At 46.9% G+C, this 21,325-nt stretch overlaps 2 long non-coding RNA genes across 2 annotated transcripts; one reads left to right on the forward strand and one right to left on the reverse strand.

The window, feature by feature from the left end:
* Window positions 1-4,038: 4,038 nt before the first annotated feature.
* On the reverse strand, window positions 4,039-4,896 carry LOC128795404 (uncharacterized). Its single transcript, XR_008433518.1, has 3 exons — window positions 4,653-4,896; window positions 4,295-4,373; window positions 4,039-4,213 (listed from the first exon to the last, which is right to left on the reverse strand). It is a non-coding gene; the product is annotated as an uncharacterized LOC128795404 (long non-coding RNA).
* A 112-nt stretch (window positions 4,897-5,008) lies between these two features.
* LOC128795365 (uncharacterized) lies at window positions 5,009-5,500 on the forward strand. The gene is made up of 2 exons (XR_008433506.1): window positions 5,009-5,219; window positions 5,341-5,500. It is a non-coding gene; the product is annotated as an uncharacterized LOC128795365 (long non-coding RNA).
* The last annotated feature ends 15,825 nt before the right edge of the window (window positions 5,501-21,325 follow it).

Here is a 21,325-nt window from a genome sequence, read left to right on the forward strand (position 1 = left end):
ACCTTCTGAATTTAGGGATTTTTTTTTTTTTTTTTAAAAAGAACTCAGGAGGGGGTGGAGAGAAGCACGGGGTAGAATCATAAGAATGAGAGACTCCAAATTTGGGCTTTGTTATAAAAAAGCAGCAGCAGAACGAGCACACCCAGGGTTTATATAAGCTGCCCACCCCCAAGCTCCATCTCAGCAGCCTCTGAGCTTCTCCCCCTGCTCTCCTCAAGAACCCAAGTGGCCTGGCCTTTGCACACCCGTGTCTCCCAGCTGGAAGAATTTTGGTGTGTATTTAGCAGCCATTCACATTAATTTAGCATGTAAATATCTCACACAATCCTTTAAAGAAAGGGCTGAAAGCAAGTGTTTCTCCGATAACAATAAATTGCACCGTTTTTGTGATTTTAACAGTGAGTGTTAAACATCTTCAGCAATTTTTTGAGGCTGAATCTTCCATGCTTTTCATAGTATACTGAAAAAAAAAAAAAAAGCCAGAGGCTTCCTTTGGGTTAAGTTTTAAATATTTGTAAGCTGTGCTCTTTAAAGATGGCCAGGACATGGGAGAGGGTTCTCTTGAAAGCAAAAAAAATTACTAGAAGTAAGCAGAGGTGCCATTTCACTTTAGGTTGGTCACTATAGGTCATTCAAAATACGGACCAGCCAATCCATACCTAGACTAGATTTGACCAAGATGTTTTTAAAATCTCTCAAGTATTTTGAGTTTTTCTTTCTGTATTTTTAGGTATGGATTCCCTAGGTTTGGGCAGAACAGATGAGAGCAACCTGGGCTGCATCCATCTACCAAAACCACCACTGATTTTAGGGCAGATCCACATGTGGATGGAGGCACAATTAAAACCTCAGTCCTTCCCCCTGGAGCATGTGGGGCTGGGGGTGGATGCCCTGATCCCAAAACCCAGACAAAATTCATTGTTTACTCACCAGAGCAATCAGTGAGCTCACCGTGCAAATGGAGTTACTCACTCATCTTTGCACAATTCAATTCCAGGGTTCCATCCTAGAAAAAAATAGGTATACAATATTTCAGGCAGGTGACCAATCTGCTCAATATCCCCCCAAAATACCCACAGACATCAGGGCCTACATTTGTACTCTCTTTCCCCTCTTTCCAGCATCCTGTAACCAATAGACTGGAAAGGCTCCACAGCAATTACATATTTAGGATATGTGATAGCTGCAGTTAAGATCTTTATGACTGATTGCGGGATAAAATTTACTTCAAATGTGCAAGAGCCCATTTTTAAACCTCAGTCTTTCAGCTGCTTTGCATTAGAGATACTCCAAAGAATCAAAAGCAATTAGAGCGTACAAAGTCTAAATGGTAAATAATTTCCAAATCAAAACCTTTATTAAAGCAATAAGCATCTATTTTTGTTAACACTGTAAGAGATGGAAAGGGCCAAAGTAAAGAACTTTTGGTTTTATGTCATGGAAAGAAAGCCAGACTTCTATGCTGAAGAGCAGTATAGGAAATCTCACCCCAAGTGGGTTTTGAGTTAAGTTTGAAAGACTTGGGAAAGCAGGACAAGCAAAAGGATTTCAAACTCCCATTTTTGTGGTGGGGATGGGAGTGGGGATGGTTTGTACATGCCTGAGATGGGATCTGTGGGTGGATCCGTGGCTCCCAATTCCCAGCGAGCGCCTCGGCGGCTTGCAAATATTTGTAGAATCACGTCCTTAATTAGAGTGGTAAAACAGTATTAAATCTTGGGATGGGAGAGAAAGAGGAGTGCGAGGAAGAGCTGTCACTGGCGAGAGCCTGTCAACAAGAAGTTAAAAAGCCAGTGGTAAATCTCATTTCTGGGAGCTCTGGGTTTGCGGAGCCATCGACCGGCGGCTCCCGGCTCGGCGGCTCCTGATCGATGCTCTGCTGGCACGCCGAGGAGCTGGGGGCTGCTACAGGACCTTTGAAAATGGGGGTGTTTCAAACAGGGACTGTGAAAAGCTGGGCAGCAGCTCTCCTCCCCCCTGGTGTTATTTCGACACCCAAAACGCTGCTCCATTATTCCGTCACTGAATTTTATTTTATTTTGTTTTTAATGATGCCGGTCCTTCTGCGCCTCGAGTACAAATAATATTTACCCAGCATAGGAGCGCCATTTCTGAACCCAAGTTGTTTTCCTTTTTGGCCAAAACATGAAGTTTTGTTTTGCATATTCATCTTCAGACTTTGAGAAGGAAAAATCAAATCAAATCAAATCAAATCAAATCAAATCAGATCAGCCCACAGATCTTACTCACCAAAAAATGGCTGGGGGAGATGAGAGTGTCTGAGCTCCCCTGCCATCACTGAAGGGCAACTGGAGGTAACATGAGCTGCTCCCCATCCAGGGCTTGTACTTCTGTCCAGATTATGGGATTAGTCTCTGTTACATCTATCTACAGTTGGGAACTTGTGATCCAGTTAAAGCAGCTTGAAAGGCGCCCAGCAGGTGCTGGGGGTCCCACTCCATGGCACAAAATCTGTGAGTTACAGGGGCAAAGCAGGGCTGGCCTTGTGCCGGGCTTCCCAAGGCTCCACACGGCTGGGGGAGACAGGGAAAAAATCAAAATCCTGCCAGAAAACACTCCCAGACGGGGAAAATCAGCCACAGCCTCCTTTTTTCCACCCGAAATCTTGAAATGGAGTTGCTAAAGCTTAAATACAAACACTGTCAGACGTGAGTTTATGATTCTTTGCTGCTCCACACACATCACACAGACACAGGGGATCTCCTACACCTCAGAAATGCTAATTCAGCTCTGGAATTCTGAGTTTGCAGAAACTGTCCTGTAAATGTCACGGGGGATTACCAAATCTACAAAGATTATAGCCCTGCATACGTTCAGACTATTGATTTAAAACTTTATTATATTTGATATAAATTCTTCACAAAGGAAACCATTCAGCAGTGGGAATTCTGTCCATGTCAAGCTTTTGCAAGCTTGGAATCCTTCTGTACAATCCTGCTTTTCACTAGAGTGGGCAGATCTCTCTAAGTGATGCTACACAAACCCAGCACAGCACCTTATAAACACAAAATCCTGCCCTGCTCAGCCCAAACTTCTCCCAGCTGCAGCAGGGAGAGGATGCAACACACTCCCAGTTATTCAGCCACGAGGAGTTTCTAATGGAAAATGTAATGGTGTGGGGTTTACTCTCGTATGTTCTTCATAGTGTAGTAAAGCTGTAGTAGAGCCTCAGAAAAGCTGCCTTTGTAACAAGATCTCTGCAGAAATGAATACATGGTGATGTGGCTGGCAGTGGTTTGCACAGAAAAAACATGCAGTTGCATAGTAAGATATTTATAACAGGATTAGATTTCAAGTACAAAGCCCAGTTCAAAGATTTTTCAGGATGGTGCACAAGAAAATGACAAACTCTGATTTTTTTTTTTTTTTTTTTTTTTTTTTTGAGTTCCCAGTTCTCTGTGGTGGAGAACCTTTGTGGTAAAGCATCACTTGGAGCTGTCTCAGCTGGACCTGGGAAAACTGTGGCCCCTTCCCAGCCATCCCAGAATGGGATGCAGATGAGCACAACAGATGCTGGGAAAGGTCCTGGGCTCCCCTCCCTGTGATCTCCTCTTCTGCCTCTGACTCCACAGGGTTGGGAGTTCAGGGCACAGCAACCTGCACATCTCATATTGGCTCTCAGCCCTCTGTGCAGGAGTTTCCTTCCCTATGGAATCTCTCTGGATGCCACTCCTCAGGCAGAAACAGTGCTGGAGCAATTCCAACCCTGCCCAGTGAGAGAGAGCATCCCTTACAGGCCTCCATCCTAAATCCAGGTTAAAAACTAAACTCTGCTTTGTTTCAGGACCTCCATCCTAAATCCAGGTTAAAAACTAAACTCTGCCCAGCTTTATGCCCATTTCCTGTGCTGCACACCAGTTTAGATGATTTCCAAGTGTCAAACTCACTGTGAACATTTCCTGCTCTGTAACATTCTTCATCCTTGACTATAAAATACTTTTTTGCTGGTTTGTCCAATATAAAGCACATCAAACAAAGAATACCAAACAATTCATTTGGCAGAAAAGACTTGAAGGTTTTTTCCTTATTTCCTACAGAAAACACATCCACCTCTCATCCTGAGTTGTTGCTAATTCTTGTGGGCACAGGAGTGGTAAAAGGGATGAGTTCAGTGGTGCCTATTTCAATCCCCATCAGCACAACTGTCTTCCCAAGGGGTTTATTCCATGCCATTTCTTCCTCTTGGCCCAACCTAAGGTAGGAAAATGCTCTGTGGGAATTGTAACGCCTCATATATCCCAAGGGAGAGGATAACAAACAAGGCTGCTCTGACCTTTTTGGGATTGGTGCTGTTTGATCCCTCATGTCCACAGTGGTGACCTGGGGGATGCCAGGCAGTGGGGCCAGTCCAGCTGTGGCACAGTAAAAAGGTTAAAGTCAGTGTTTATGTGTCTGTTAAATGTTTATGGTCTTTTACAGGCCATACCAGGCATTAAAATTATGATACTTTGTTCCCATAACACTGGAATGAGAGGGGGAAATGGGGCATGAGGCTGGTTTGAGGTGCTGCTCTGGGGGCAGTGAGGGACTGTGTTGTCCTCTCTGTGCTGCAGCTGGGAGAAGTTTGGGCTGAGCAGGGCAGGATTTTGTGTTTATAAGGTGCTGTTCTGGGTTTGTGTAGCATCACCTACAGAGATCTGCCCACTCTAGTGAAAAGCAGGATGGTACAGAAGGATTCAACCCTGGAAAAGCTTGACATGGACAGAATTCCCACCGCTGAATGGTTTCCTTTGTGAAGAATTTGTCTCAGGGTTGTTGCAATGAGGGCACAAAACCAGCACAATATTCACTCTCTGCTGTGGAACAGGCAAAGACAAAGAGGTGACATCACACCTGAGCCATGGCCTGAGTGACATCACAGCAATCACCCAGCCAGAGGCACCAAGCCCTCCCAGCCCCAGCAGTGACCAGCTGCAGAAATCGGGAAGCCCAAACAGAGATTAGCTGTGCCCATCATCAGTCCTCGGAGGTTTTACGTTGAAACCCAAGAAATGAACCATTTTGGAGGCTGCCAGCTCAGAGCTGTGCTGCTGGGACACCACTCCTGTTCCAGCCCCTGTGAGCTCCTTGCTTGGCTCTCACATCTCACCGTGGGCTGTACAGCCCAGTCAAGCCCTGGACATATTTTTGCTTTTTGTCTGTTCTAAATGCATCACATCCTAATCTCACTGTGTGTCTAAGATGCCTGTGGTACATCAGTGAGTGCCCACGAGCAGGGACAATTTACAAACACCCAGACAGCCTCAAAGGTCTCATCCCACCCCTGTAAAACTTCTTGTCACCACAAATTGCTGGATTTACTCTGAATTTTCCTGGCAGGAAAAGAAAGTTTCTGTCAACTTAAAGGATGAAGAGATTCAGTCTGCAGACAAAACCTCCCAAATCAGGAGCAGCCCTGGGCTACTGAGAGCTGCTCAAAAACTGAGCTTGACGTAACTCCTGTTTAAGAAGAGCTGTGAAAGTAAAATATGAAAAATCATGAAGTGTATTATTTCCTACTATTACCCCAAACAAATTACTCTGGAAAATTACACTGTGTTTTCAAAATCACATCTGATCTGATAGCTGGTAATGAAAATAACAGGTCATTAAAGTGGCAGTTATTACAAGTGTATGAAAAGTAAAACCAAAACATTAAATATAATGATGTCATTGATATTTTTTTATTTTCTGCTATATCACTAACACCCTTTTAAAAATTTGTTTTGTAATAGAGTATTAAAAAATAAATATATGTACGTAAAATGTTATCAGTTGCAAAGAATTAAGAATGTAGGGTAGGCACCAAGCCAGGATTAGTATCACATAAATAGAAATACATGATTTAATGTTAACTTATAGGTGGTACCCAGCAGGGACTGAGACACCTGGACACAGGAGAAGAGGACAGGAAGAACTGGGCTGATAGGTGAGAAAAGGTGCATGGTTAAATCAGTTATCCCAAACCTTACATCCCAAGTGCTTTATGGAAACCAAAAACTTAAAGAAAGGAAGGAAAGAAAATTAAAAAAGGAAGTTCCACCAGGTTTCACAGCCTTTTAAACGTGGCACAGGAATTCAATGGTGTTTCCTGGGCTTTGTCCATCATTTACCTCCTGTGTTGAAATACTCCGAAATTCCCAAACAGGGCCAGGTGTCCCCAGGGCAGCTCCTTGGGTGACACCCCAGCCCTGCAGTGATGGGTTCCCATTGTCCTCCTGGGCAAGGGAAGCCCCTCCTGTTCTGCAAAACAAGGGAGGAGGGAAGGGCAATGAGAGGGGTGGGAATGGGGCAGTCAAAAAGGGTCAGCCAGGAGATGGGAGGGTTTCAGCCTCACCTGTGCCCAGCTGGGTGTGCTTTGGCTCAGCACAACCTAGGGGAGGTAAAAATGAGAAAGAACACTAAAAAAGAGAAAAAAACATGAATTGGGGTGTGGGCTGAAGCGTGGGGAGTGCTTTGGTGTGTAAGGGCAGTGCTGGGTTCAGACACCAAATTTTTGGGTCTGTTACTGAGTGCTGTGGTTCCTGAACACCCATGGTGCTAACACAGCCTTTGCACTCCAGAACCACCTGTGCAGTAAAATCATCCCTGAAGATCCTTTTAGGAGTAACTATTCTTGTACTACAGAAAAGAGCCCTTACAAATTCAATTAATTGAAAAAAATAAACGAAATTCCTCAAGCAGGATTTTTTTCACTCCATTCCACATGCTAAATATTTGGTCTGTGTTCCAGAACAGAAATTAAATTTTTTTTTTTTGGTAAATTTTTTAGGGGGGAGTCGCTGAGCTCTTGCACAGAAAAACTCAGGCTGCCCATGTAATTTTTGCTGTGTTTGAACATGAAAATATTAATGCAATGTGTCCCCACAGCAAACAGCGCTGTGATGAAGGTGATGAAGGGTGCGCAGCAGTGCTGTTGAGCCGAGCAGAAAAGCTCCTGATTAGACAAAAATTGTGGTTTTTTCACAGTGCTGAACATCGTGGGGTGTACCCAAGCAATATGTTGTGGAACTCTCTGGTGCTCCAGCAGCAGCAGCAGGAGGATCCCATGGCTGGGTAATCAGGCACGGGCTCGGCGTTCTCCCAGAGAAGGCTCCGGTGCCGAGCCCGGATTCCAGAGCTCCGTGATTCCCCCTGTGTCTGCCTGGAGATGCAGGAGATGGAGCAACTGGGAAATCAGCAGAGCAGCAAGCTGAGCACTACAAATTGGTGAAAATTATTTAATACTGCGAAGCCGATCTCGTCACCCCCTGGTAATTCTGTCAATTAAGCGGATGGAATTAATATTAATTATCAACGACGAATTGTTTGCGAGCGTAATAATGAATGGAGGAAGTAGGAAGAAACACAGCACATTTATGATGCAGAAGTGTTGGCTGTCTCTGAATATTTCCTCTGGAATCCCTTTTGGTTCCATTAAAAAGTACTTTTAGAAATACATCTTTTTTACTGTTTGAGTTGCAAATCAGCCTGGATCTGCAGATTAGGAAGTGCCACAAAGCAAATGTGTACACTGAAATTCTCTCTGCTCCAAGAAGTTACATTCACTTAAAAAAAAAAAAAAAATCAGAAAACAACCCACAGAGATGCTCAGCAAGAGTAGCCATCCTTGAAAAAGAGGGCAGAGCAGCACTTGGAGATATTTTAACTGGAAAAGCAATCACTGGAATATTGTTCCCACTCTGTGCTGATGCCATCAACAGATTGCAATAACTTTCTTTTCATATTAGGGAAAAGAAAAAAGTCAGAAGGAAATGGTAAACCTAATCTATAAGCAAAAACCTGAATCCCTGAGACATCATTTATAATTAGTTTTCACTAATAATTTTGATTAATCTCTGCCACTTTGCTCTGCACCTTCAAGGTGCCCCCTTGGCAGCTGTTGGGGAATCTTCTCCTTTGCCATTGGAGCAGGAGAGACCTTGGTTAGAGCACCACTCACAAGGGCACCAGCTTCTGGAGTGTTTGACAGCAAGATTTGCACAAAATTAATCCCTAGAGGAATATTTCCCTCCAGAACAACCTTCCTCCACCCCCAAAAGTTTTCCAAGTACTCCCACTGGCAGATGGTGCAAACACAGGCAGGTCCACAGGCGCGGGAATTGTTCATCACCACTCATGCTGAGGGTTTTGAAACTTGCTACCAAGACCAGAAATGAAATTTTCCCTACTTGGGATCATTTTCCAGCTCTTTCTTACCTGAATTGGAAGGTGACAGCAGTTTCTAGGTTTGGAAAGGGAATTCTAGGTAACTTGCATGGGCTCTGGGAGATCCAAGACAAAGGAAAAGGGGGCAGAGGGGTAGGAGCAGCAATGGAAAAAGGGATACAAGCAGTGCTAATCCTTTTTTCAGAGCTGTGTATAAAATGATGGATCCATTCTGCTGCTTGAGAGACATAAATATCAGTTATTAAGACAATCAGGATTTGTTCCTTGCAATTACTTTTTAATAGAAACATGAATCTCAGTTAAAGCCAGATTTACGCTCACCCTTGCCTAACCCAGTGCCAGGATCTTTGATCCCAAATTATTTATGAGGTGGGGAAATCTCTCCTGCATGGAGTGTTTCTGCTTGAAATGGGCAATAGGTTCTTCCCAAAGGCCTTTGCACCTTTATTGCATAAAATAATCTGCTGCTGAAATGCATTTAATAGGTGCACCATACAGTTATTACAAAAGCAGTCAGCAATAAAACTTAAAGGTTTAGTGCAGAAATTGAATAAAAACCTCATTTCCAGTTTGAACAGCGAAACTGAGACAGTGGGATGCCAGCAGGGGCTGTAGGGAGCATCCTCATCCTGTCCATCCCACTGCCCAGCAGCTCCAGCTCCCCCTTTCCCCATGGATCTACATGTCAGACACCAGGGCTCCTGCAAGAGGCTGGTGGGATTTATTGTGGGGTTTTTCCCTTTTTTTTCATTTTAATTTTTGCAGTAATTTCTGCCCCTCCTCCCCACCGTGTGTTGAAGCATCACAAGAGATCCCACTTGGTTCTGTTCTAACTAGAAATGATCTCTAAGTTAATTCAGCCACGGATTTGGGGGGTGGGAAAGCCAGAGCTCACTGGGATTGGAGTTTTGGGTTGGTCCAGAGTAAGGACCCCATCAGGGAAGTGACCCCAGTCCCAGCACCTTCCCCAGCCTCTTGTGCACTCCAACAGCTTCTGGTTTTAACCAAAAACCTGATTCACTCTTTTAATGAGTCTTTCAGAGTGTCAAAAGGCAAATGAAGGCAAACTGAAGTTCTTAGGGAAAGGTTTCATTTGGGCAGGGAATACAGGGATAACAAATTAATGTTTCCCTCCGAATGGAGCATGGGCAGGTTTGGCTCCAGGAAGCAGAAATCATTTTGCACACTAAAAGCAGCTGCAATCTTTTGAAATTCATATTCAGCAAATAATTCTGAATGGTTCAGGTCCTTTGAGATTAACTTAAAATTAATTTTTAAATAAATTGAGTGTGGTTTTATTTACCAGGCCAAGCTGCCTGCAGCTCCCAGACCTGCTCAAGTGGGAAGAAAACCAACTTTCCACTGGTGTCAACTGGAATTTAAAGGAATTGGGACTCTGAATGCTCAGTGTGCTCCAGAGTGCTGCTCAGGATCGCATGAATCCCTTCTCTTTGAGGAGAAAAGCTGTCTGAATGTCACTCACACTGCCCTTTATTTTTATCCATTAGACAAACAAAATGAATGATCACATTTATGTGGAAAAAAAAGCAGACCCCACGGGCTATACGGCGTGAAAAGAACTCTTTCTGCCCAGCAAGATAATGCTTGAAAAGGTGAATGAAAAGATTTTAGCAAAGAGGAAAATGTCCCTGTAGGACCCTTCCTAATTCTGAGCTCTTCAGCAACGTCAGCCTCGCTAATCCATACCTAGCTGTGAGTTCAAATGAAAAATTCATTAACTTTGTGTCCTTTAATTTATTAGGTGTAGCAACACTCCTCATCAGGGGAAGGGCTGAAAGGAGGGGACAATCAGGGCGCTTTTATTCTCTTGGCAAACCCACGGGCTCACAAAGGGAGAGGACCCGTTTGGGAGGAATTACCCTCCCTAATTAGAAGCGCCGCCGTTGGCTCTCGCCGGGGCCGAGCAAAGGGAAAATGGAAAATCTGCCATCAAAGCCCTGGAACGGCCACAACCACGGCAGGGCCAGGCAGTGGTGGAGGCTCCTCGGTGGCCAGTTCATCCCACAGCAGCGCATAAAGAGGGAACAGGAACAGGAAAGTCTTTTTTACAGAGAATTAAAACCCAAAGGTAGATTTTCTGCACCACAGTAGGACTGGATGCTGCTTCACATCCCCTGCACTCACTGCTGATCCATCCTGTCCCTTGGGTTATGGCAAACTGGAGAGGCTTTTCCCAGCAAACTGCCCGAGCTGGCATGCAGGAAGTGAGAACAGGAAATATAGAGGGCATTGAGTGATCACATCCATGGTGGAACCTGGGATAACAACCACTCCTGCCTTTCTCTCAGGCTGATAGGATTTGGTTTTATTCCCAGTAACACAATATTTTGTCCTTACGTGACCCTCCCCAGTGTCCCTTCCTTCCCTCTTTGGAAAGGAATAAATAATTATCCTTCTTTTCTGCCAGGAAGCACAGATAGTGAGCAGGGTGAGATGGACAGCAGCCAGGGCAGCGCCAGCAGCAGAGCTGGGGGCCCAGGCCCCATTAACATTAATGCTTAATTAGTGTTTACATCTTCCAAGCAAAATGTAAACACGTATCTGCACCAGCCAGTGCCAGCTGTGAGGGAGGCAGTGATGTTATCCAACAGCAATTTCCTCTCCTTTCAGAGGGGCATCTCCAGTAGGTAGGACCACAAAGCAGCACCTGAATCGTGTCACCTCATATTGTGCCCTACAAAGGACACAGCGGGGTCACATCACCAGTTCTGAGGTAAGACCAGCAAATATTTGGGCTGATGAGAAAGGGGAAGTCGTAGGAAAACAACAACAAAAAAACATTCCAAAAAGCCCAGCCCCCCTGAGGATGCTGCAGCAGTCATCTGTGATTTCAATTATGGAATTACAAACTGCCTTGATAGCCATATGGATACAGGCTTTGAAGACAGGAATTATTGTTCCCCAAATTAATTGTTCTTTGCAACAGCAGAAAACTCTGAACAGCTGTAAAAAATGTTCACAATGAGATCCGAGCGTAGTGGAGGCTAATCCAGGTTGAAATTTCTTTACAGATATTAAAATGAAGTTCAGCTGAGCCAGAAGTTGATGAAACCAGCTTCTCTTGCTCACAAAGATGACAGAGATGCTCTGGCTGTTGGCCCTCCACCCCTCCAAGGTGATGCCCAGCTTACCCAGACACGGAACACGTCCCTCTGTCACCACCTGTACCTTCCTGAGGCTGCTCCCCAACCTCTCCTTCCTCGTGGCCCAAGTTCTCCCACTCCAGGGATCCCACAGACAAACAGCTGGAGGAGAAAGTCACACAGCCAGGGATTTTCTGCTGCAATGACTGAAAAACTAATCCACAAATACTCTCTGTCACCGATATCTCTAAAACCTCTGTCACGGGGGTGTTGGGACAGCAGATGTTTGTGGTTCCATGGGGGATGGCTATGGCAGGGACAGGATACTTCATCTCTGGCTGTCATCAAGGGCTTTTTCCAATATTGGAAGTTAGGGCAGTGCAACATCACCTCCTCTACACCCTGAGAGTCACATTTGGTCTCCCTCCTCCTTTGGAATACTCCTGGAAATGAGCCCTAGGGGCTGGGGAAGGTGAGAAGTTTCTTGGGCGGTGGAGCTGAAACGAGATGGTTTTCCTGGAGGGAGGTGCACAGGCACCCATTTCCCACTCAGTCACTCTCAGCAGCCACTTGCTGTGCTGAAAATCAAATGTAAATGTTGATTTTGTGCCACAAACCGAGTCCCTCTGGAAAGGTGAAAAACTACCAAGGAGAGCAACCACAATCAATGCAAAAACCAATAGAACTGTAAACTAGGCATAAATGGCCATCACTGTCCATCATCTCTGTAAGGATATGGGAGATATACAGGGTGTTGAGGCAGTTATTTAAAGAAGGAAGACTTTAAAAAAAAGTGTGAAATTATCCCTGTGGTTGAAGACAGCTCTCCCACGGTGTTTCCTAAAAGGTGCATTACCTAAAAGTGTGAGAACTGCTCTGGCTACCCAGCAAGAACAAGAGCTCAGGTGAGCAGCACAGAGCTGGCAGGACATCACAATTTGTTCTAAGAATAGTAAATAACACAGCTTTATAACAGCTTTATTCTCTCTTATTTTGTGGCAGAGTTCAAGTTTTGGTGCTGTGACAAGGAAAGGAGCGCCTGAACATGAACAGCATCACCGTGGCTTAGTCACTTCTAGTGACTTTTCTTCAAATGCAGTCACAGATATATTTATGTGGAGGAATTCCTCTTGCTGTTATGCACATATTGACGACCCCATGGCCCCCAGGGCAGCCCCTAATCCCTGAATCAGGACACGAGAGGGGCTGAAGGTGCAGGGCTGTCCCTGCAGTGAGATCAGTGTCACCAGACTCACCTGCAGGTCGGTGCCACAGTTCCCAGTGAAGCACAAATCTCAGGAATTGCTGTACAAATACACCATTATGAATTTTAAGGATGTACTTGCATTTTTTTCTTTTTTCAAAGCTTAAATAGGAATTAAGCTCTGTGATTTCCCTCCGTGCAGGGATGACTTTAGCACAGGTGTCATCTGTCCCCGAGGCACCAGAACGACCAGACTGACCTCGAAGTGCGCACAGAAAATTACACAACACACTGAAAAAGGGAAATTTAACCTGGAAGAACAAAACAAAGGGCAAACATTGCTGTCCAAATGGTCTCGTTTTGCAGTGCCCCACAGCCCTGCAGGTGATCAGTGCACCCCCCAAAGGAGGTCTCAGCTGGGGAAGTTCAGGTGCCAGCCAGAGGCGCAGCTCCGTAACCTGGATGCTCCCAGCAATTCCCAGGCCTTGGGAAGGAGCAGCCTGGAGTGACAGCAGGGAGGTACAACAGGAAGCTTCTCTTTGTGTGCCACATCAAGCTGGGCTGCAGCATGTGAGGGCACAAAGGGTGGAAGTTATTTATTATGAAATAAACTTTGCAAAGGCTTAGCGAGACACCTTTGATGTTTCCAAAGAGCCCATCTGAGCTCAGTTTTGGAATAAAGTAGCCGGCTCAATGATATCTTAATTTCTTGAAGACAGTTGTTCAGTCTCTTTTCTATACTGTATGTTCCACATTAAGTCATTATCTATGCTGTTCACTCCATTAATTCTGCTAGTTTTATTAGCAAAGTTCTGCTGCCTGGTCCTGTAGCAGTGACAAGCATTTCTAAAAGCTAATCTGACAGATAATGACTCCATTAAGTGTTGAATACTAATTGGTTTACATCAGGGGCCTGAAATTAATTGATGTAAATAAATTAGCACCTGAGCATGCATCACCCCAGCTTTGGATTTTCCTAAATACCAATGATTTTTAAAGCTTGTATCTTCAGCAAAACGCAGAGGAATATAAACAGACAGGATGAGTAATTAAAATGTGGCAACAAAATAAGACTATCAAGATGAGCTTAACAAAGATTGTTTACCTATTGATGGAAAGGGTAGTGCCTGCCTGTACAGTCTGTTTACACTGCTCTGACTCCTGGAAAAGATACTTTTCTGACAGCTCCCCAAAGATATAATTATCATTTCTATAATAACAGTGACACTGACCCCCACACCATTACTAAGATTTAGTAAAGTTCTGTGAGACACAGGGAACGTGTCCTATTAATCACAACAAACACCTGCCCCCCCCCTTTAAAAGTCAAGGCTTCAATTATTAAATCAAGGAATTAATACAAGTTATTTTGTTTTAAAAGGATAAAACCTCATTTGTCACTGGAGTGACACAAATAATGACTGATTCCTAAAGCTTGGGAGGGTGAGAGGGAGCCTGGGCTCCTTGGGCGTGTCAAGAGCAGTCCATAGGTCAGAAGACACCAACAAATGTGGTTTATTTTTGTATACAGATTTACTGTATTCACTTGCACCTTTATAAGCAAAATAAAATCTAATATAAAGCAGCAAAAATCTGAGAAGGATTCACATGCCTTGGGAAAGTGGATATCATTTGGAGCAGTGAAGGAAACCCAGCCCAGGACAATATGGAATCACAGAATTGTTTAGGTTGGAAAAGCCCCCTGAGAACATCCAGTCAAATCATTAATCCAGCACTGCCAGGGCCACCAACGAGCCACGTCCCCAAGTGCCACATCCACAGGGCTTTTGAGTCCCTCCAGGGATGGGGACTCTCCCCCTGCCCTGGGGAATTCTGCCAGGGCTGGCCAGCACTTCCCATGAAGAATATCTGGACAGTTTGAGGAACCTGTGGGCACGAGCTCCACCTCCACCAGGGAACTCACCTGAATCTCTGCAGGGCTGCTGGGAAGCTCTGGGGCAACCCCTGAGGTTGGTCAAAACACCCCCATTAACTCCAGTCTGCTTTGGATCAACTTCCTCATTAATCCATTGATTCTGGGTCAGAGGCACTGATGATGTTTACGTGCACTGAAGAACCCTTGGTTTGACAGAACTGTCATCACTGTGAAAACACTGAATGACTTAAAGTTATCCTGCAAAGGACAAGACCCGAATTCCTTCCCAAATACCCCTCTGGCAGTGGGAAGCCATTCCCTGTGTCCTGTCCCTCCATCCCTTGTCCAAAGTCCCTGCCCAGGCCTCCCAGAGCTGCTTTAGGCACTGGGAGGGCTCTGAGGTCTAATTTCAGGTAGAATTCCATGGCTGAGCACAGAAGGAGCTGTAGCAGTCTCGGGGAGCCGGGCTGCTCTGTGCCCTGCAGCAGCTGGGGTTGTCATTCCCGCTGTGCTCCTCTCAGGATCCGCTTTGATCCAGCGCCAAGCACCAGCCCACGGCAAACGGGCAGCCCCAGCAACAACAACTCAAGTGTTCCTCTCCTCTGGCTCCTCCAGGGGCCAGGAGCACCAGGAATGGCTCATCCCACCTCCCAGGGGACGTGGAGCTCTTGGATTTGGCACCACTCTGGCTCTGAGTTCAGTTTTATCAGCTGCCTGTCATTCCCTGAACCACCACGGAATTCCCGTGTGGACAAAACTGCCCCAGCCCCGGGTCCAGGTCCTGTCTACACCAGGGAACCATTGCTGGCATTTCCATCACGAGCTGGGGAGTTTCGGGGGGCTGGCACCCCCCAGAGCAGCTGACAGACGAGAGCCCCCCAAACATTCCTCACACACCCCCAAAGCTGAGCTGCAGGGAACAGGGAAAGGAAGGCCCCTGGAAAGCAGCTGAGATAAAAGCAGTCATTTCTTGACTCCAGCACCCCAGAGATTCTTTCCAGAGCTATCAGCCAGTTTTAGTAATAAAGGTAAAAGACAAAAAGTATTAACAACTGGGAAGAGATACTTCGCCACTTCTGGAGTAAAATAAGGCTCCAAGCGATTAAACATTTTAACGTTTTTAAACATTGCCTTAAGCTACATAAGAAGTCAGAAGGATTTAGTAATTCCACATTCCCTGACACAGCCTTCCTGTGAAAGCTTTCACCCAGGAGTGTGGAAAACTGTGCAAAGCATCAGCTCTGGGAAGACTTCAGCCAGCATCCACCATCACTCAGGTACTGGGCCCAAACCAGCTAACACCATTTCAAATCCCAGGCTGGTTTGGCTTGGAAGGGACCTTAAAGTTCATCCAGCTCCACCCCCTGCCGTGGCAGGGACACCTTCCACTATCCCAGGCTGCTCCAAGCCCTGTCCAACCTGGCCTTGGGCACTTCCAGGGATTCAGACAGATAAAAAGCTTTTCCCCCCTATAAAAAAAAAAAGCAGCAGAGCCCCTCAAACCTAAAGCAGCATCCTTGAGGTGGGGAGAATGTGGCTCTGTGTGGGTGTGGAGAGGTTTGGGTGGGGTCCATCCTCTTCTCCATCTTCAAATCACTTTTAGAGCAGCTTCTCTCTGACCTCACCTGTGCAAGGATTTTGATTCAGCCACCACCAGAAGCACTGGAAAATCATCAGGAGTTAACCAGGGAAAATTAATTACAGGAATAAAACTTCCTCGAGTCTCCTCATCAGTATTTAAGTATAATGACTATTTATTAGTCAGGGTAATGGACAACAGAGCTGAAAGGGTGCAGGTTTCCAGTAGTCACCATGCATATGCTTAATGAGAATTCAAAAGACATAATGAATTAGGATTCCCCTGTTGGGCACTGAGTATTTCTTCATTAAATTCTAATGAACTGGGAAGAGTATCAGGTTTGCTCATGCAGTGTAATTTCCCCCCTTTTTATGGTTATGTTTACATGCATTTAGTTAATCCTCATCATCCTTATGACAAAGAAGTGCTGAAAAAACAAGTTTGTTGGGAATGGAAGGAAGATAAATAGGCGGAGACAGAAGAGTCAGCAGCACAAATTGTGTGAAATAATGGAATTTGTGCTGTGCCCCACAGAACCCATAGCCCCCAACCAGACATTGCTGTTTTTCTTCAGGAATTGTGGGATGAGATGAAATCTCATTTAGTAATAAGATTATGGCAAATGATGGTGTGATTTCATTGATTACCACCTTCAGGAAAAGAAAGGACTCATTCCTAAAAACATGCCCAACACATGAGAGGGGTCAATGCAGATAAATCCAAATTGCTCATCACAGAACCAATGGCAAAAACAGCCCAGGAAAAAAAAAAAATAAATCTCATTGAATGACTGCTTCAAATGCTGTCCCCAGAACAGTGCCCTGACAAGAGGTGGCTGGGCTGTGCACACCTGCACCAGGCAGCCCAGAGGAACAAACCCCAGGAGTCTCAGGTGTTGTGGACTCTTCTGAAGGGCATCAAGAGGAGCTCCTGTGGCTTTGGAAGCTGATATCTCCACATCCCCAGTTCCTGTAAGTGAGTTCCTACAAGCAATTTCCTATAAGTACGTGGTTGTTACAGAGCAAGAAGCATAAAACCAATAATCTGTGCTGGCATTAAGTCAAAAAATATTTTCAAAAGGGTAAGAGGGTTTGAAAGAGAGCATGAAAGCAGCTGCAGTAATCCCACGGTGTCTTCATGCTTTTCCAGAATCGTGGCAAGCTGGAAACCGATTTGCAAGCCACTTGTGGTCCCTGTGTCCCTGTTGGGGTCAGAGCCACCGCCCCGCCCGGCCCCGGCGCTGCCCCAGCCCTGCTCCTCCTGGCGGCAGCTGCTCAGGTGACAGTGGCACCCGGGCCAGGTCCCCGTGTGGTGGCACTGCCCCTGCAGACCCCAGCGTGTCCCCTTCATCAGCACCTCCCACGTCGAAATCCAGGGGATTAGAACTCTTCATCTCCTCCCTGCCTGGTGGCAAGAGTAGCGAAGCAATTAGGCTGCTATGGCAATTTTATGGTGCTTAGAAAATTAATTAGCCACTTATTAATTAAAATTTGTCATTAATATTAATATTATTATTATTATCTTTTCTTTTAATTCCTTCTCTTCTCGAGCTTAGGGTTTTTCTATTTTGTTGGGTTTTTTTTTCCTCCTCTTCCTTTGTGTTTCTTGTTTGCTTCCCAGGATGGACACGTCCCACCCCAGCTCTGCAGCCACTGGGAGGCCCTGGATGGGGAGCTTGGAGATTCAGGATGAGCCTGGAGTCGACAGAGCCCCACGATGTCCAGAGAGTGGACACGGCCCTGGCAGAGCACGTGCAGGACTTACCAGGGAAAGCTTTGGCATAAATCAGGTTAAAGGACAAATTCTCTTTTTTTCAAAGACCTGGGACTTCTCCTGTTTTTTTAAGCAGAGGATGCAGATAAAGCCTGGTGATGTGGAATCTTCCCAAAGAGGCAGTTCCTGCAGGATAATGTCGTTCAGAGGTTGGAAACCACAGCACTTGTTCTTTGTGGACACCAGCCAGGGATTTTTTTTGTTGTTGTTGCTTTTTGTTTGCTTGTTTGTTTTTTAACTCCACATTGGGAATAATCTCCGAGAGACAGTTTCATAAAATTTTACATTAATTTAAGACCAAAGTGTATTTTATTTGTACCCTTGCCAGGATTTTGAAGTCTCCCTCCCAGGCTCCTGTCCTCTGTTAAAGCATCTCCAGAGACTCCTTTGATGCTCCTAGCATGAGAGATCCCACCACCCCACAACGCCAGAGATTGTCGGAGTTGGAAACTTTCCCAGAACAAGTTTGTTGGTTAAAGGGCTCTATTTGTGATGAAATATGGCTCAGTCCACAGGGTCTTACCTTCAGTACTCTCACACTGTTGTCTCAGACACGTTAAGCAGCATCACGCTTGACGTGCTCCTCTCTCCCGTAAGAGACACCAAAGAACTTTATTATTGCCAATAAAATTCCTACTGGGGCTCAGCGTGGCTTTGCCTGTTCTGTGCTCAGTTCTCCTGGAGTTTTACAGCCCGTGTTTGAGGCCAGGCAGTGCCATGGACACGCCCTGGCTGGACGTGACCTGCTGATGCCCTGGGGCAGGACACGGCCTGAAGGGCACAGCAGCACCACGGTGGCACCGGCAGTGACAATCCCTGGGCACGGAGTGCCAGCCACGGCCTGGGCTCACCCCCAGCAGGTCAGGGGGGGGATTGTGCCCTGCTCAGCTGGGATCCTGACCAGGGATCCCCAGAGAAGGGATGTGGAGCTGCGGGAGTGAGTCCAACAGAGACCATGGAGCCAGGCTGGGAGAGCTGGGGGTGCTCACCTGGAGAGGAGAAGGCTCCAGGGAGACCTGAGAGCCCTTCCAGGGCCTAAAGGGGCTCCAGGAGAGCTGGAGAGGGACTGGGGACAAGGCATGGAGGGACAGGACACAGGGAATGGCTCCCACTGCCAGAGGGCAGGGCTAGGTTGGATTGGCCACAGCACAGCGTGGTGGGGCCACGGCCACCCCTGTGGGTCTGGGGGAGCCAGGAGGGGCAGAGCGCTGTGTGAGGGGCAGGGGCTGCAGGAGATGTTTTGGGGTGCAGGGGGAGTTCAGGGCCAGTGCCAAGTGCAGGATCAGAGCTGAGGTGCTCAGCAGTGCTGGGGGCAGAATGGGTGCTGTGTTCAGGGAAGCTTTGGGTGTGCAGGATGGGTGCTGTGGGTGCAGGATTGGTGTTGGGTACAGGGCAGTTTTGGGGTGCAGGGTCAGTGCTGTGTGTTCAGGGCAGTTTTGGGGTGCAGACCGATGCTGTATGCAGAGCAGTTTTGGGGTGCGGGGCGGTTTCGCTCACACCGATGCCGTGTTCAGGGCAGTTTTGGGGTGCAGGGCAGTTTTGGGGCGCAGGGCGGTTTTGGGGTGCGGGGCGGTTTCGCTCACAACGATGCCGTGTTCAGGGCAGTTTTAGGGCGCAGGGCGGTTTTGGGGCGCAGGGCAGTTTTGGGGCGCAGGGCGGTTTTGGGGCGCAGGGCGGTTTTGCTCTCACCGATGCCGTGTTCAGGGCGGTTTTGGGGTGCGGGGCGGTTTTGGGGTGCGGGGCGGTTTCGCTCTCACCGATACCGTGTTCAGGGCGGTTTTGGGGTGCAGGGCAGTTTTGGGGTGCAGGGCGGTTTTGGGGCGCGGGGCGGTTTTGGGGCGCGGGGCGGTTTTGGGGTGCAGGGCAGTTTTGGGGCGCGGGGCAGTTTTGGGGTGCGGGGCGGTTTTGGGGTGCGGGGCGGTTTCGCTCTCACCGATGCCGTGTCCGGAGCACCGCCCGCTCTCGGTGCAGCAGCGCCATCTGCAGGCGCTGCCGGGCACTGCAGGGCGCTCCCGCCCCGCCCTCGGCGCCGCTTCCCGTGCGACAGCAGCAGCAGCAGCGTCCCCTTCCCTGTGCTCCTTCCTCCCCTTCCCTGTGCTCCATCCTTCCTCCCCTTCCCTGTGCTCCATCCTCCCCTTCCCTGTGCTCCTTCCTCCCCTTCCCTGTGCTCCATCCTCCCCTTCCCTGTGCTCCATCCTCCCCTTCCCTGTGCTCCATCCTTCCTCCCCTTCCCTGTGCTCCGTCCTTCCTCCCCTGTTGTTGATGTCGGTGAACCCAATGGGAAGAATGATGATGTCTAACTTTATTTCAGAAGGCTAAATGATTGCTTTATTATAATTATGTTATAATACATTAATATGCTATATAAAAGAGGATACTAAATACTACATGTTACTTTCTCTAACTATTATATCTAACTAACTCACAACTCGTAACCCTGTTTTCCAGAGCCCAGACACAGGTGGATCCAATTGGCTCTCAGGTCCAAACAATCCACCATGATCTAACCAAGAGCTCACTCCAAGTAAACAATTCTCCAAACACATTCCACAAGAGAAAAACATAGAGCAGAAATAGAAATTGTTTTCTCTTTCATTTCTCTCTGTGCACCTCAATAAAAAATCTTGAGAGAGAGAGAAATGTGCTTACCACACTCCCCTTCCCTGTGCTCCATCCTTCCTCCTCTTCCCTGTGCTCCATCCTTCCTCCTCTTCCCTGTGCTCCATCCTTCCTCCTCTTCCCTGTGCTCCTTCCTCCTCTTCCCTGTGTTGTTGATGCCTCAGGTTTTGGCTTTTATATTTTTCACATTCTGTGCTGCTTTAGTGTGCAATTCTGAGCTTCATATGAGGGGATGGTGATCTCTCTGCACAGAGCAGGGAGACAAAACAATTCCTGCTCCAGCTGGGCACCAAGGACAAATGATCCAAACCTCAGGCCCAAGAGCACAAACAGCGTGGGCTGGAGAGAGAAAAACAAGCAGGATGGGAGTGCCTGGGCTGGAGCTGGAATGGGACAATGAACTGCAAGGTGCAAATGGAGCAGAGCTGATCCCAGTGAGAGCCCCCGGGAGCGCTCGTGCATTTTGGGACCATCTTGGGTTGTGCTGCCCAAGGTGGATCCATTGAGGCCTCTTAATAAATTTCTACTTTGTTCTTTAGCTCCATCTAGTCTCTGTTCTAGGTCAGCATTCATAAGGCATCACTGTATCCTTCTTTTTCCTGCGCTGCATCTTCCTTCCCTGTGCTGCATCCTCCTCTCCTGTGCTGCTCAGGAGCCCTCTGGGATGTTCCCCAGGCTGAGGGAACCTCCAGACTGAATTCCCTGCCAGCTCTGACTGCCAATAACCCGATGACAAACCTACTCTGGAAGTGTTTTCCCAGGATCTGAAGCTCTTCGTGTCGCACAACTGAGGCCGATGAACACAGAGCAGCCTCGCACTGTGGCAGGGAAAAGGCCAAAATTCAAACATTAAAACATTCTGCTTGGCAAAACCACGTTAAACCCCTGATATCTGGGTGCTGTGATATCACAATCCAATATTGCTGTGGGTGACATTTGATGAATTCCTGTTAGATGTCATTCTAAAGGTGAGTTAAGGGCTGTTAAAGCATTGAAGAATT

Source organism: Vidua chalybeata, chromosome 14 (genome assembly GCF_026979565.1).
Source record: "Vidua chalybeata isolate OUT-0048 chromosome 14, bVidCha1 merged haplotype, whole genome shotgun sequence".
NCBI classification, from domain to species: domain Eukaryota; kingdom Metazoa; phylum Chordata; class Aves; order Passeriformes; family Viduidae; genus Vidua; species Vidua chalybeata.